General features: G+C 44.2%; 1 non-coding gene across 1 annotated transcript; it reads right to left on the bottom strand.

Annotated features, from left to right (window-relative positions):
* Positions 1 to 9333: 9333 nt before the first annotated feature.
* On the bottom strand, positions 9334 to 9408 carry Trnaq-cug (transfer RNA glutamine (anticodon CUG)). Its single transcript has one exon. It is a non-coding gene; the product is annotated as a tRNA-Gln (tRNA).
* Positions 9409 to 13482: the final 4074 nt, after the last annotated feature.

The raw sequence follows: 13482 nt of genomic DNA on the forward strand, positions 1-13482 counted from the left end.
CATCCCCCAGCTTCTTACAAGCGAGCAAGGCCGTGACTGCGCAGAGGATGCTGTTTTTATCAAGACTGAACCAGACCGCATTTTGGACAAGCCCTCCACCTCCCCGAACTTGTCCTCTAAATGCTCTACAAAGAACTGAGGCTTCATAGATACAAAGGATTCACCATCAGCTCTGGTATAGACGAGATACCGGGGCGAATACGTTTCACTGTCATTCATAGCCTTTCGTTCCTCACATGGTGTGGCCAGGGAGGGGAACGATTTGGGGTCATACACATTAGCTTTAAAATGAGCTCTCGAACGCTTAGAGACTGCTGGTGGCTGGCCACACTTCATTGCGTGTCATCCACCCTGATACCACCTACTCCGACCAAGGAGTAGGACCATGAGCGCCACCCAGCCACAGCAAGGGCCACTTGGCAGGATGGCCATTGCCGGAAGTCCTGATGCTCCAGGGAGATGGGCATCTACTCCATGGCATACATGGGGAGCAAACGGTGCAGGCATCAGTAATCCGATCCCTGTGTTGTCAGGGGGCTACAACCAACAGGGTACATGGCGGCCCCACTACAACGGACTGGCTACCGTGCTGGATGTTAGGTGACATGTGGTCCATGGTCGCCGTCAGTGCAAAAATTGGCACTGCAAAGCGCATGGCGGAAAGTGCATGCAGGAACGTATCCATGTCCAAGAGATGGAGAGCAGGCAGTACTGCAATGCAACGACGAATAAGCTGGCGAAAGGTCTGACCGCAAGATGAACACAATGCACCAACTAAGGCGCCCTTCCCCAATCGGCTCGCTCTTCTGAAGAATTTTGAGATATGGAGGTCAAACCCGACAGCGTACCATCACATAAGGCCAAAACGTTTGAGACTCTTTTTAGTCGCATCTTAAGACAGGCAGGAATACCGTGGGCATATTTTTACCCCCGGACCCGCAGGGAGGCCTCAGGGTAGGGCTAGGTGACATAGAACATTGTTTTTTCTAGGCCTAATGGGAAGGACAGTGACGTTAAGCTCTCAGCTGTACAGGTTTGCTGCCAAACTTGGAGTTTGATAATGTAAAAATTGGGACATTCCCTATCTAAGGAGTAGGAGAAGGGGAAGGAACTGAACGTGTTTGGCCAGAGACGAGTTACATCCTTTGCTTTTATAAAGCTTAGAACTAGCTTTCAGTGAAGAGGTCAGTATGAAGTAAATGAATAAGTTTATTCATACGTTTCAGTTCCCTGAGTTTCCTACGAGTATCATATCGAATCCCAAAATCCATGCCACTCGTAGGCGCTCCCTGAAAACAATTGTTGATGCAAGCAATCAACTTACCATCACTGGAAGTTTGTCTTTCTATATTTGCTGCTAGCCGCTAGGGAATTGCAGACTGACGAGTGAACACCTTTTTTCCTCCATCCTATGATAGGACATGACAGTACGAAACCCCCACAGACACTCGTGAAGAGCTAGTTGCCGGTTTACCTGAACCTGTAGTCGTTATTTGTGAAACACCCCGCTGTTTTAAGTGTGTTTGACCATCACCAGTAAAGTCCTATTATAAAACAGCTTCAAATTTCTGACTACTTTAGATATGAGTTAAAGTGTTAAATATCTTACCTTAACCATGTGGGCGAGAAACAGTTTCGAAAAGGTTTGAAACTATTTTAAAGTGTGTTGGAAGACGCTAAGTGCTTTCATTAGCAAACACTGGATGAATGTAGTATGGGCAATTTGCGCTCCGCTTTGAAACAAAATCTAGTTATAAACGTGTGATGTGACATCGCATGCACTATGTGTTGTACAGTGATGTAATATTACAGATAAATTCGGTGGTACTTGTGGATACTTACTGCAAGATGTGTTGTGAACATATTTAGCAGTGAATAATTAATAAATTGAAGCGTCATTCCTGGTGCATCAGCTTTACTGCATGAACAGCGGAGATATAGTAAGCCGTAAACTTCCTTCCTTTCACTATTTTGGGGTGGGGAGTCAGCGAGAAGTTTCGTAAAGGAATGAAATGATGTGCAAAGTTTGCTGGAAGTCACTAAGTTCTGATGACAGTAACATGCCAACAACCGGCCAGACTCACCGCTTTCCTTTTCGCCGTTCCTAGGCAACGGGCCGTAACATAATGGATGAATATAAGCTACGTATTTGCGGGTGGTGGGTTACGCTGCCTCAATACATGTAAACAGTTTCTGACTGTACCACTTCTCTTATTGTGTTAAACATTTCACATGCGGTTATACTTCTTAATGAATAGATCATGACTGCATTTTAATTTTTTTAACTCTGTCAACAGTTATGTGAAATATTGGAAATTAAATTTTTTGGTGCCCTTGAAAGCCGTTAGCTGGCAACCTAACACTAGGATTTTGAACCATGAACCATTTATAAGGACTCTTCGTTTCTTAACCTTCGATCGGTCGTGAAATCAAAATCACAGTGAAAATCAATTTTTTTTTATTTGCGACGGTTTAGTAAACTTTCCAGCTAATTCTGTACGTAGTCACCGCTCCGGCTTAGACATCTGTCCTAGTAGTGTACCAACTTTCCAACACCTTCGTCACAGAAGACAGTCGCCTATGCTTTCCACCAATTCTCTATGCTGGTCTGCAGCTCGTTATCTGTGCAAAAATGTTATCTTCATAGCCAGAGGTTCATGTGACCAGAGATAAAATTCAGAGCGAGCCAAGTCCCTACAGTATGGTGAATGATCAAACACTTCCAGTCGAAATCGCTGCAGGGGCGTTTTCACTGTCCTTGCAGTGTGTGGCCAAGGATTATCATGAAGAAGGAAACGCATGATAGTTACGTTATGTGGGCTGCATGAGATCAAGCGAAATTTCTCAGCAGGCACTCATATTTGGCGGGAGACATTATTTTCTAGGCAACTTTACGTGCACACTGTGCGCTCAGAACTGAAAAGACCGACGTGATGTGGTCGACAGTCATACTAGAGACAATGCCCAACACATCTGTACTAAGCTTCATTGGATTTTCACAGTGGTTCCCAGTGCGCGACATATCGGACCACGAACCATGACCCAGGATAGCAGTTTAGTAATACAAATTAAGAAGCAATAGTGTAAACTGACGACACTTTTACATCACCTCTAAAATAACATTAATTCCACATAGTACGAACACCATCTCTGAACGACTTTTTCGTCTAAATCTTCATAGACCCTCATGGGGAAACGGTGCACATGTGACATTTTTATCACATACTAAAATGTTTCATTTTTTTCTCTCGAAACATAGTAAAAATTTGGGCGGTAGTTACTATTTTTTTGCTCCCGGCGTGTCCACAATTATGGTACACGATAAAATCTCGGCTCTAAATGCCGTAGCACGCTATAGTGTGGTGCTAACCGATCATGCCCATAATGGACAAACTGTCACGGGAGCATATTACCAACATCCGACGAGATTAGGCGATGCTGTCAAGTCGAAGCGCCGCGACCCGCTGTACAAGGAGGTGTTTCTGCGTCACGACTACGCCCTAGCCCATTCTACACGTGACATAGTCACACATGCTGTTTGGCCATCAAATTTTGTTTCATCCTCCCGTATTCTTCTGAAATGGCACCTAGTGATTTCGTTCTCTTTTCTACTCATCTACGTCTACGTGATTACTCTGCTATTCACAATAAAGAGCCTGGCAGAGGGTTCAATTAACCACCTTCATGCTGTCTCTCTACCGTTCCACTCTCGAACGGCACGCGGGAAAAACGAGCACTTAAATTTTCCTGTGCGAGCCCTCATTTCTCTTATTTTATCGTGATGATCATTTCTCCCTACGCAGGTGGGTGCCAACAGAATGTTTTCGCAATCGGAGGAGAAAACTGGTGACTGAAATTTCATGAGAAGATTCCGTCGCAACGAAAAACGCCTTTGTTTTAATTATTGCCACTCCAATTCATGTATCATGCCTGTGACACTATCTCCCCTATTTCGCAATAATACAAAACGAGCAGCCCTTCTTTGTACTTTTTCGATGTCATCCGTCAGTCCCACCTAATGCGGATCCCACACCGCACAGCAGTACTCCAGAATAGGGCGGACAAGCGTAGTGTAAGCAGTCTCTCTGGTAGACCTGTTGCACTTTCTAAGCGTTCTGCCAATGAATCGCAGTCTTTGGTTTGTTCTACCCACAATATTATCTATGTGATAGTTCCAATTTAGGTTATTTGTAACTGTAACTAATGAGGAAACCGTTTCGTGGTAGGCATTTCGAGAATTTTGACTAGGTGATTTTTGGAATGGAATGTTTCCTGGAAATCGAAAATTTAAACTTCTACGGTAGAGGTCTTCGCTAAGTCATTCATCGTTTTCGTCACGTTGAAAAGTGTATTCATCGTTTTCGGCACGTTGAAAAGCGGATCTCTAGATAAGGCCTAACAACATTTCTAGGTTTTATGGTCGTAGCTTCATTTTTTCGGGCTATAATTAATGTTTTCTGAAGATCACTCGTAAATTTTCGTGTCTGTGCTTATGATCACCGAAAGATCGGTTGTGGCACCTCAGAGGCAAAACTTAAAGGTACGTTTACATCTGACAGTTATTACGTGATATTTATGTTACACAGAAATAGTGTCTAATGTAAATAGCGAAGAATTTATGTTAGAGATATACACTGAAGAGCCAAAGAAACTGGTATAGGCATGCGTATTCAAATACAGAGGTATGTAAATAAACAGAATACGGCGCTGCGGTTGGCAACGCCTATATAAGACAACAAGTGTCTAAAGCAGTTGTGAAATCTGTTACTGATGCTACAATGGCAGGTTATCAATATTTAAGTGAGTTTGAACGTGCTGTTATAGTCGGCGCATTACGATGGGGCACAGCGTCTCCGAGGTAGCGATGAAGTGTGGATTTTCCCATACGACCATTTCACGACTGTATCCTGAATATCAGGAATCCGGTAAAACATCAGATCTCCAACAGCGCTGAGGCCGGAAAAATGGAATGCAAGAACGGGACCAACGACTACTAAAGACAATCGTTAAACGTGATAGAACTGCCACCCTTTCGCAAATTGCTACAGAACTCAGTCCTAGGCCATCAACAAGTGTCCGCTTACGAACCATTCAACGAAACATCATCGATATAGGCTTTCGGAGCAGAGGGACCACTCGTGTACCCTTCATGACTGCACGACACAAAGCCTTATGCCTCGCCTGAGCCTGTAAACTCCGACATTGGACTGTTGATGACTGGAAACATATTGCCTGGTCGGACGAGTCTCGTTTCAAGTTGTATCGAGCGGATGGACGTGTACGAGTATGGAGACAACCTCATGGACACTCTATGTCAGCAGGTGGAGGCTCTGCAACGGTGTGGGAAGTGTGCAGTTGTAATGATAAGGGACCCCTGATACGTCTAGATACGACTCTGACAGTTGACACGTGCGTAAGCATCCTGTCTGATCACCTGTGTCAATTAATCCGGGATGCCTTGCAACATACTGTTCAGAAGAGATCTCCACCCCCTGGTACTCTTACGGATTTATGGAAAGTCCTACATATCTGTGATGCCTTGCAATGTGCTGTTCAGAAAAGATCTCCACTCCTCGTACTCTTACGGATTTATGGAAAGCCCTACAGGATTCGTGGTGCCCATTCCCTCCTGCACTACTTTAAACATAAGTCGAGTCCATGCCACGTCGTGTTGCCGCACTTCTGCGTGCTCGCGGGGAGCCTACGAGATATTAAGCAGGTGTACCAGTTTCTTTGGCTCTTCAGTGTATATTTCTACCATCAACCATGTGTGTCGATACATCTACACCAACAGATTTAAACACTAATCGTAAAATCTAAGCTTTAATAGCCAATACTGGCTGCACTTGAAACTTCCGGGTTAATAGGCCGTGTTCGATGTATAAAACTTTATCGTAACGGTTCACCTCCGACTGCGGGAGACATCTTCAGAGGTGAAGCGGCAAGCTGCAACTAGAACTTGAGGGAGCGCCGAATATGTATAGGTAGTGTAGAGCACACCATACTCCATCACATGACGTCGGCTACGAGATTATCTCTGATAACGCCAACGTTCCCGACTGTAAGTAATCGATCGTCAATCATAGAGTGCTTCGTTGACATCAACATTTTATCTAATTTTTCACCTTCCTGTATTCCATTAAAATTATTACGGTGTTTATAAATCTCAATAGCCTCTCTATACATGCGCGCATGATAATGCGATGTTTTCGATACGTCGCTCGTTTCATTAAATTTTATGTGCTGATCATCCTCTTGCTAAACATGCTCCGCTACGGCCGATATATCCGTGTGTCCCAGGCACCAGTTCCTCTTGTGTTCAACCAGACGTATGTAACACTTCTTTACAGCCCATAACTAACGGAATTTTACATACACCCGTTATAGCTAAACGATGTCGTATATCTTTTGCCGATCTTTTATCTTCCTGGTGGGTCTGAATATAGTTTCCACACCATACTTGCTCAACACTTTTCCAATGCCTTATTACTGAACGGAAGTAAAACTATCCCCTTGGGGAGCCAATGTTCCTCATTGATCCTGATTCTCCCCCTAGGGTGAAGTGCTAGATCTATTCCTTGTTAGGAAGACCAGTCTTTTTGAATGTCGATCTGACTACGAAGATTTTAAAAATTACCAGTCGATTTGTGAGAGCATCTTCATTCTCCCCTGACGATAAGAAGCTATTCTGCAAAACGGAAGTGTACTCGCATAGGCTGTATGCTTTATCCAAATTGCACACACCATAGGTTCATTTGACGCCTATACTGAGCGCTACAGCGTCTCCCACCAACGAGTTAGCTAGACACCTTGTTTCACTGCTGCAAATTTATGTTGGTGGAACTAAGACTCATATTAAAAATTCATATCATTTGTAAGTAGGCTGTTTAGGTTTTTATGTTGGTAACGTCACGTAGCGCTCTGTATGAAAATCACTGGCTGTGCTGTGTGCAGTCTGTGGCTGGTTGGCATTGTTGGAATTTTCACTGTTGTAATGTTGGGCAGTTGGATGTGAACAGCGCGTAGAGTTGCGCAGTTGGAGGTGAGCCGCCAGCAGTGGTGGATGTGGGGAGAGAGATGGCAGAATTCTGAGAGCGGACGATCTGGTCGTGTGTCCATCAGAAAGAGTAAATTTGTAATTCTGTATATCATTGACTTTTGCATATTATTAATGTAAATACATTGTTTGTTTTCTATCAAAATCTTTAATTTGCTAACTATGCCTATCAGTAGTTAGTGCCTTCTGTAGTTAGAATCTTTTACTTAGCTGGCAGTATTGGCGCTCGCTGTATTGCAGTAGTTCGAGTAACGAGGATTTTTGTGAGGTAAGTGATTCATGAAACGTATAGGTTATTGTTTGTCAGGGCCATTCTTTTGTAGGGATTATTTAAAGTCAGACTGCGCTGCGCTAAAAATATTGTGTGTCAGTTTAGTGTTGATCAGAATAAGTAAAGAGAGAAACGTCTGAGTACGTTCAGTTCTGCTCAGCTGTTTGAAAATCAAATAACGTAAGAGGTTTACCAACACAGTAATTCACTAATTTTTCTAAGGGGATGTTGCACATTTTATTGACAGATTAATTTTTAATGCTGTGTCGTTATTTACCATGATTCCGGTGAATGATGATGTCTCATGCATAGTGGATATTTTTCCAGCAGATATTGCGGAGTGAGTCAGAAACCTCCTCACCACAACCTATTTTCAATACAGTTATAACTTTTATAAAGAGATTGACTGGGTGGCTAGGGGCAGTCCTCTTAGTCCGGTTGTGGCCAATTTGTTTATAGAGAACTTTGAAAAACGGGCGTTGTAGGCTGGCAGTAAAGACCAGCTGGGTGGTACCGCTATGTCGATGATACTTTCATAGTATGGACACATGACGCAGAGGAGTGGGATGCTTTCCCAACACATCTCAACAGTATCAATCCGAAAATCCAATTTATTATAGAGGTGAGAATAATGGTCAGTTGAATTTCTTGGATGTGTCTGTTACTAAGCGAGGGGACGAGACATTAGTCCATGGATTAAATAAGTAAAGCCAGGCTACTGACCGTTACCTTCACATAGCTTCTAAGCACCAACCCAGACAAAAATAGGTGTGATTAAAACCTTTGTAGACAGGGCGGGCAGCTTATTCAAAAAGATGCGGTTGAAACATCTACGACTGACATTTAAGAAGAATGGTTATTATAACAAGGAGGTAGATTGAGCTCTTCGTCCTAGGGAGAGACTCAGGATCAGTGAGAAATGACGGCCGCCCAAACTGAAAGATTTCCTTCCGTTCATTCGTAAGACAAAAGAGCGCATTGGGAAATTGTTGAGCAAGTATGGTGTGGAAACTATATTCAGACACACTAGGAAGGTAAAAGAGTGATCGGCAAAAGATATACGACATCCTTAGGCTACATCGAATCTATATAAAATTGCTTGTAGTTGTAGTTGTGGACTGGTTTATACTGGCATCACGAAAAGAAATGTTAACACAAGTCTGGTTGATCAGAGGAGGAATTGCTGCCTGGGACATACGGATAAATCGGCCGTTGTAGAACATGTTTAGCAAGAGGGTGATCAGGAAATAAAATTCACTGTATCGAGCGACACATCTAAAACATCGCATTATCATGAACGTATGCACAGAGAGGCTACTGAGATTTATAAACACCGTAATAATTTCAACGGGAAAGAGGAAGGTGTAAAATTAGATAATATTCGAATGTCAGCCGGGAATGTTGGCATTACCGGAAATAATCTAGTGGCCGACGTCATGTGATGGTCTGTGGTGCTAAATACTCTGCCCGTATATTTGGTTCTCCCTCGGGTTCAGGTTGCAGTTCATGGCTTTACCTCTGGAGATGTCTCCACAGTCCGAGAGGAAACTTTAGGAGAAGTTTTATACATCGACCACCGCCTGTTAAGTTGGAAGTTTCAGGTGAAGCTGACAATTTTCTCTGGAAATACTCGATCCTCTCACATTAATGTGCTCTCATCTATGTTCGACGTCAACGTGCAAAAACCACTCACAAACAGCAGGTGGCAGCACTAGCAGTGTAGGGTGTATGTAGCGTGTCAGGGGAACGCGGAAAACAGTGCAGCCCTTGAAACTTCCTGGCAGATTAAAACTGTGTGCCGGCCGCGGTGGTCTCGCGGTTAAGGCGCTCAGTCCGGAACCGCGCGACTGCTACGGTCGCAGGTTCTAATCCTGCCTCGGGCATGGATGTGTGTGATGTCCTTAGGTTAGTTAGGTTTAAGTAGTTCTAAGTTCTAGGGGACTGATGACCACAGATGTTAAGTCCCATAGTGCTCAGAGCCATTTGAACCATTTTTGAAAACTGTGTGCCGGACCGAGACTCGAACTCGGGACCTTTGCCTTCAGCGGGCAAGTGCTCTACCAACTGAGCTACCCAAGCACGACTCACCCCCCCCCCCCCCCCCGTCCTCACAGCTTTACTTCCGCCAGTATCTCGTCTCCTACCTTCCAAACTTTACAGAAGCTCTTCTGCGAACCTTGCAGAACTAGCCCTCCTGAAAGAAAGGATATTGTGGAGACATCTGCCAGGAAGTTTCATATGAGGGTGCACTCCGCTGCAGAGTGAAAATCTCATTCTGGAAACATCCTCAGGCTGTAGCTAAGCCATGTCTCGGCAATATCCTTTCAGGAGTGCTAGTTCTGCAAGGTTGGCAGGAGAGCGTGTGTATAGTTTGGAACTTAGGAAACGAGATACTGGCAGAAGTAAAGGTGTGAGGACAGGCCGTTAGCAGCGCTTGAGTAGCTCACATGGTAGAGCACTTGCCCGCGAAAGGCAAAGGTCCCGAGTTCGAGTCTCAGTCCGGCACACAGTTAATCTGCCAGGAAGTTTCATATCAGCGCACACTCCGCTGCAGAGTGAAAATCTCATTCCAGTGCAGTCCTTATCTTAATGCCTCCATGATTAAAGTACATTGTGCATGGGAATGTTGCGCTATCCAAAACAGGCGGTGAAGCATGTGTGGTGCACCACAGCCATGGATGACAGGGGTGAACGACGGCTGCAGAGATGTGTGCGGGCGAAATCCTCAGCGATCGTTTAGCGAAAAATGCTGCGTATGTGCCTCCGCAGCAGGTGCCTGGCTTATGCACCTGTGCTGACTATTGTTCATCGACGACAAAGACAACTTGCTCGCCAATACAGCAACTGGACGTCCACTGAGAGGCGACTGGTGCCCTTTTGAGATGGATTACGTATTATGCTCCATTAGACAAAGGGCCGTTGGTGTGTACGACGTGAAACGTCTGAAAGCAAACACCTTGCACCTATTGTCGTATGGTCCAGTCCGTAAGGAATTTCATGGGCGATTTCGTCATTCTGGAAGACACAATGGATCAAGAAAAGTTTGGCTCTATCATTCTGGATATGTCCACACCTTGATGGAGTTCAGGATAATGCAGTGTGTCACTCATCCCAGGGTGTACGTGCGTGTTTCTAAGAGGACAAGAATAAGATCACCGTAATTCCCTGGCCACCAAACTTCCCGAATTTGGACTCAATCGAGAATGTGTGGGATCACCTCCACCGGGCAGCTCGCGGCATGGACCTGATATTCAACCGAGAAACCTAGTGCAGGTGGCCACGTCACTGGAGTCACCGTAGCCTCCATATGTTTGTCGATGCCTTCCAGAACCTCTCTGTCTCTCTTCCTGCAAGTCTCTCAGCGGTCCGTACTGCAAAATGTGTTCATTCAAGTGTTTGACAGACAGTCATTAATGTGATTGGACAGTGTACATCTGGATGTAGAACCAAAAATCGCTTTGACCGTTTACATACGGACAGAAATCAGTAGTAATTTATGTCAATGATACGTACCTGACAGTTCCCGAAACGCTATAATTTGTAATAAATATACGACTCACTTAGGAACGCTTACATATGACAGTTGTTGCATGATTCGCATAAATGTGTCCTGTGTCGTACATGTTTCACTTTGCTATCGATCGAAAAGCAAAGTCGCGGACGGATTAATTATTCTAAAGATCTCAGAAAAGAACAAAAACGTTCTGTGTAGATTCGAGAGTGGACTTCAGGACGTGGAAATTTCGGTGCCTACAGACAGTTAATATCTTAGTACTGTATTGACGACCCAGTGCAGTTTTAGAACTTTTTAAGACTAAAACCATAAGATTTCGAAAAGCTTGCTTGTAAAATTGGTCCACATATATCACTTACACCAAATTCAGAAAAGGTATTAGCGTAACAGAACGACTTACTGTGACTTTGCGATTTTTAGCATCAGATAACAAGATACTAACACTACTTGATGAAATACTATTTTATTTCGTGAAATGTTTATTAAAAGTGTATTGTCTGAAACTGAACACTATATGTTTACAGCTGATGTAAATGCACTTTAAGCGGTCTTCCTTGCCTCTTTTAATTTCATTTAGGAGGGGAAATCACTTCTCGACTGATGGAGACCGCTACTTTTTTTCGGTCATCACACTTGTGACTGATTTTATGCCCTCCTTTTCTGCTGCTTAAAACAAATTTTCTACTCTGATTACTTACTACACGTTTTTCCTGTATTCTCAAATACTTTTGAAATTTTTTATTATCCAAATGATTCTTTTGGAAAGGGTGTTTTCTTAGAAACCCTCATCCTGGTAAGTACAATACGCAGCGCAACAGACGTTTCCCATCAGTTACGTGAAAAGTAACTTCGAGTAAATAGTAAACCATTAGTTTTTCTGTACTCTTGGTTACGGACAACTTCTCAGACTATTTTAGGTTGAGTTCAAGAGAAATTCTCACTTGACAGTGGGCCGAAACCACAGAAGGTAGCGACATTTGTTGATCATATCTATACATGGGGCTCTCGTGCATTATTTATCATCTATATTCATTATCTGATCACACGTATGCGTCTCCTATTAGTGGACAGTAAAATGGGGTGTGTCCGGCGTACCACACAAGCGGCTTTTAGTGAAACTGCGTGCTTATGGAATATCGTCTCAGTTATGTGACTGGTTTGTGATTTCCTGGCAGAGAGGTCACAGTTCGTAGTAATTGATGGAAAGTCATCGAGTAAAGCAAATTTATTTCTGGCGTTCCCCGAGGTACTATTATAGGCCCTTTGCTGTACCTTATCCATATAAACGGTAGATAAAAGATAGCGGACAACGCTTGGATGGTGGCAGATGACGTCGTGGAAGACATCCGGACAACAAAAGGAAAATTACTGAAGGAATCGACCACAACCAACCATCGAGCATTCCAGAATGGACCACCAAAATCGATGTGTAAGCGTTGCCAAGGAGAAGTGGCTTTCGGTCCTGCAAAGAATTTCCGCGGCGGTGCGGATTGTTGTTCGGCACACGTCATGCAAGAAGAGCACATATTCGTAATCGCAGTATCGATTCCGAACGAAGTACAGTGCTGACGAGCAAGTTGTTTCGTTCTCATTATACCCCAACGTCCTTGGTGGAGAAGCCGTAAGACAGAGGACTGTAACGAACGTGGAAGCACGACCCTGGACTGATCATTATCAGAACGCAACAGCAAAACACCACGTCGTACAAAAAGTCTCCCCTTGTGAACAAAAAATCGGCGAACCAACGGATCCTCGATCCGTGACTTTGCCAAGGGCCATTGTGTAGCAACAAAACGCAAAACTGTAGCAAGGACAGGGTCAGCAGCTGTGGCTGCAGCTACACGACGAAAATCAATCGGTAACGATTCGACCACGTCATCGGTTTCCGAATCAATGAACATGCAAGCAAGTTCGGAAGAGTCGAATGCTCTATCCTCAGCAACAGGCAAACGGGACAACGCATCGGCGTTTCCGTGCTTAGCAGTGGACCGATACAAGATATCGTAGCGGTACTGCGAGAGGAAAATAGACCAGCGAATGAATTTCTGCGTTGTACGTGGAGGTACAGGCTTGTTCGGATGAAAAAGCGATGTCAAAGGTTTGTGGTCTGTGATGATGGTAAAGTGACGACCAGACAAGAAATCATGAAACTTTGTAACACCAAATACGAGAGCCAAAGCTTCTTTCTCGATCTGTGAATAATGTCTTTGCGCAGACGAGAGCAATTTGGACGCAAAGGCAATAGGGCGATCATGTGAACCATCTTTGTGCGCAAGCACAGCACCGATCCCGAAATCCGATGCATCTACCATCAACAAAAGGGGTTTCTGGGGATCGAATGGCGTAAGGCAAGTATTTAAAAGCAACGCCGATTTCAACTGGCGAAAGGCGTGTTCGCATTCCGGCGACCAGACGAACGGAACACCTTTACGGCGCAAGCGATGAATCGTAGCTGAAATGGAAAAGGCATGTGGGATATATTTATAATAATAGTTAATTTTTCCCAGCACACTCTGTAGCTGCTTCAAATTCTGCGGCGAAGGCAAGTCTTGTATGGCACGGAGGTGCTCTGGACTCGGATGTATGCCTTGGGCATTGATGACATGTCCCAGATATGGCAACTCCCGAGCAAAAAACACA

The sequence above is a fragment of the Schistocerca serialis genome, chromosome 7 (assembly GCF_023864345.2).
Source record: "Schistocerca serialis cubense isolate TAMUIC-IGC-003099 chromosome 7, iqSchSeri2.2, whole genome shotgun sequence".
In the NCBI taxonomy this organism is placed as follows: domain Eukaryota; kingdom Metazoa; phylum Arthropoda; class Insecta; order Orthoptera; family Acrididae; genus Schistocerca; species Schistocerca serialis.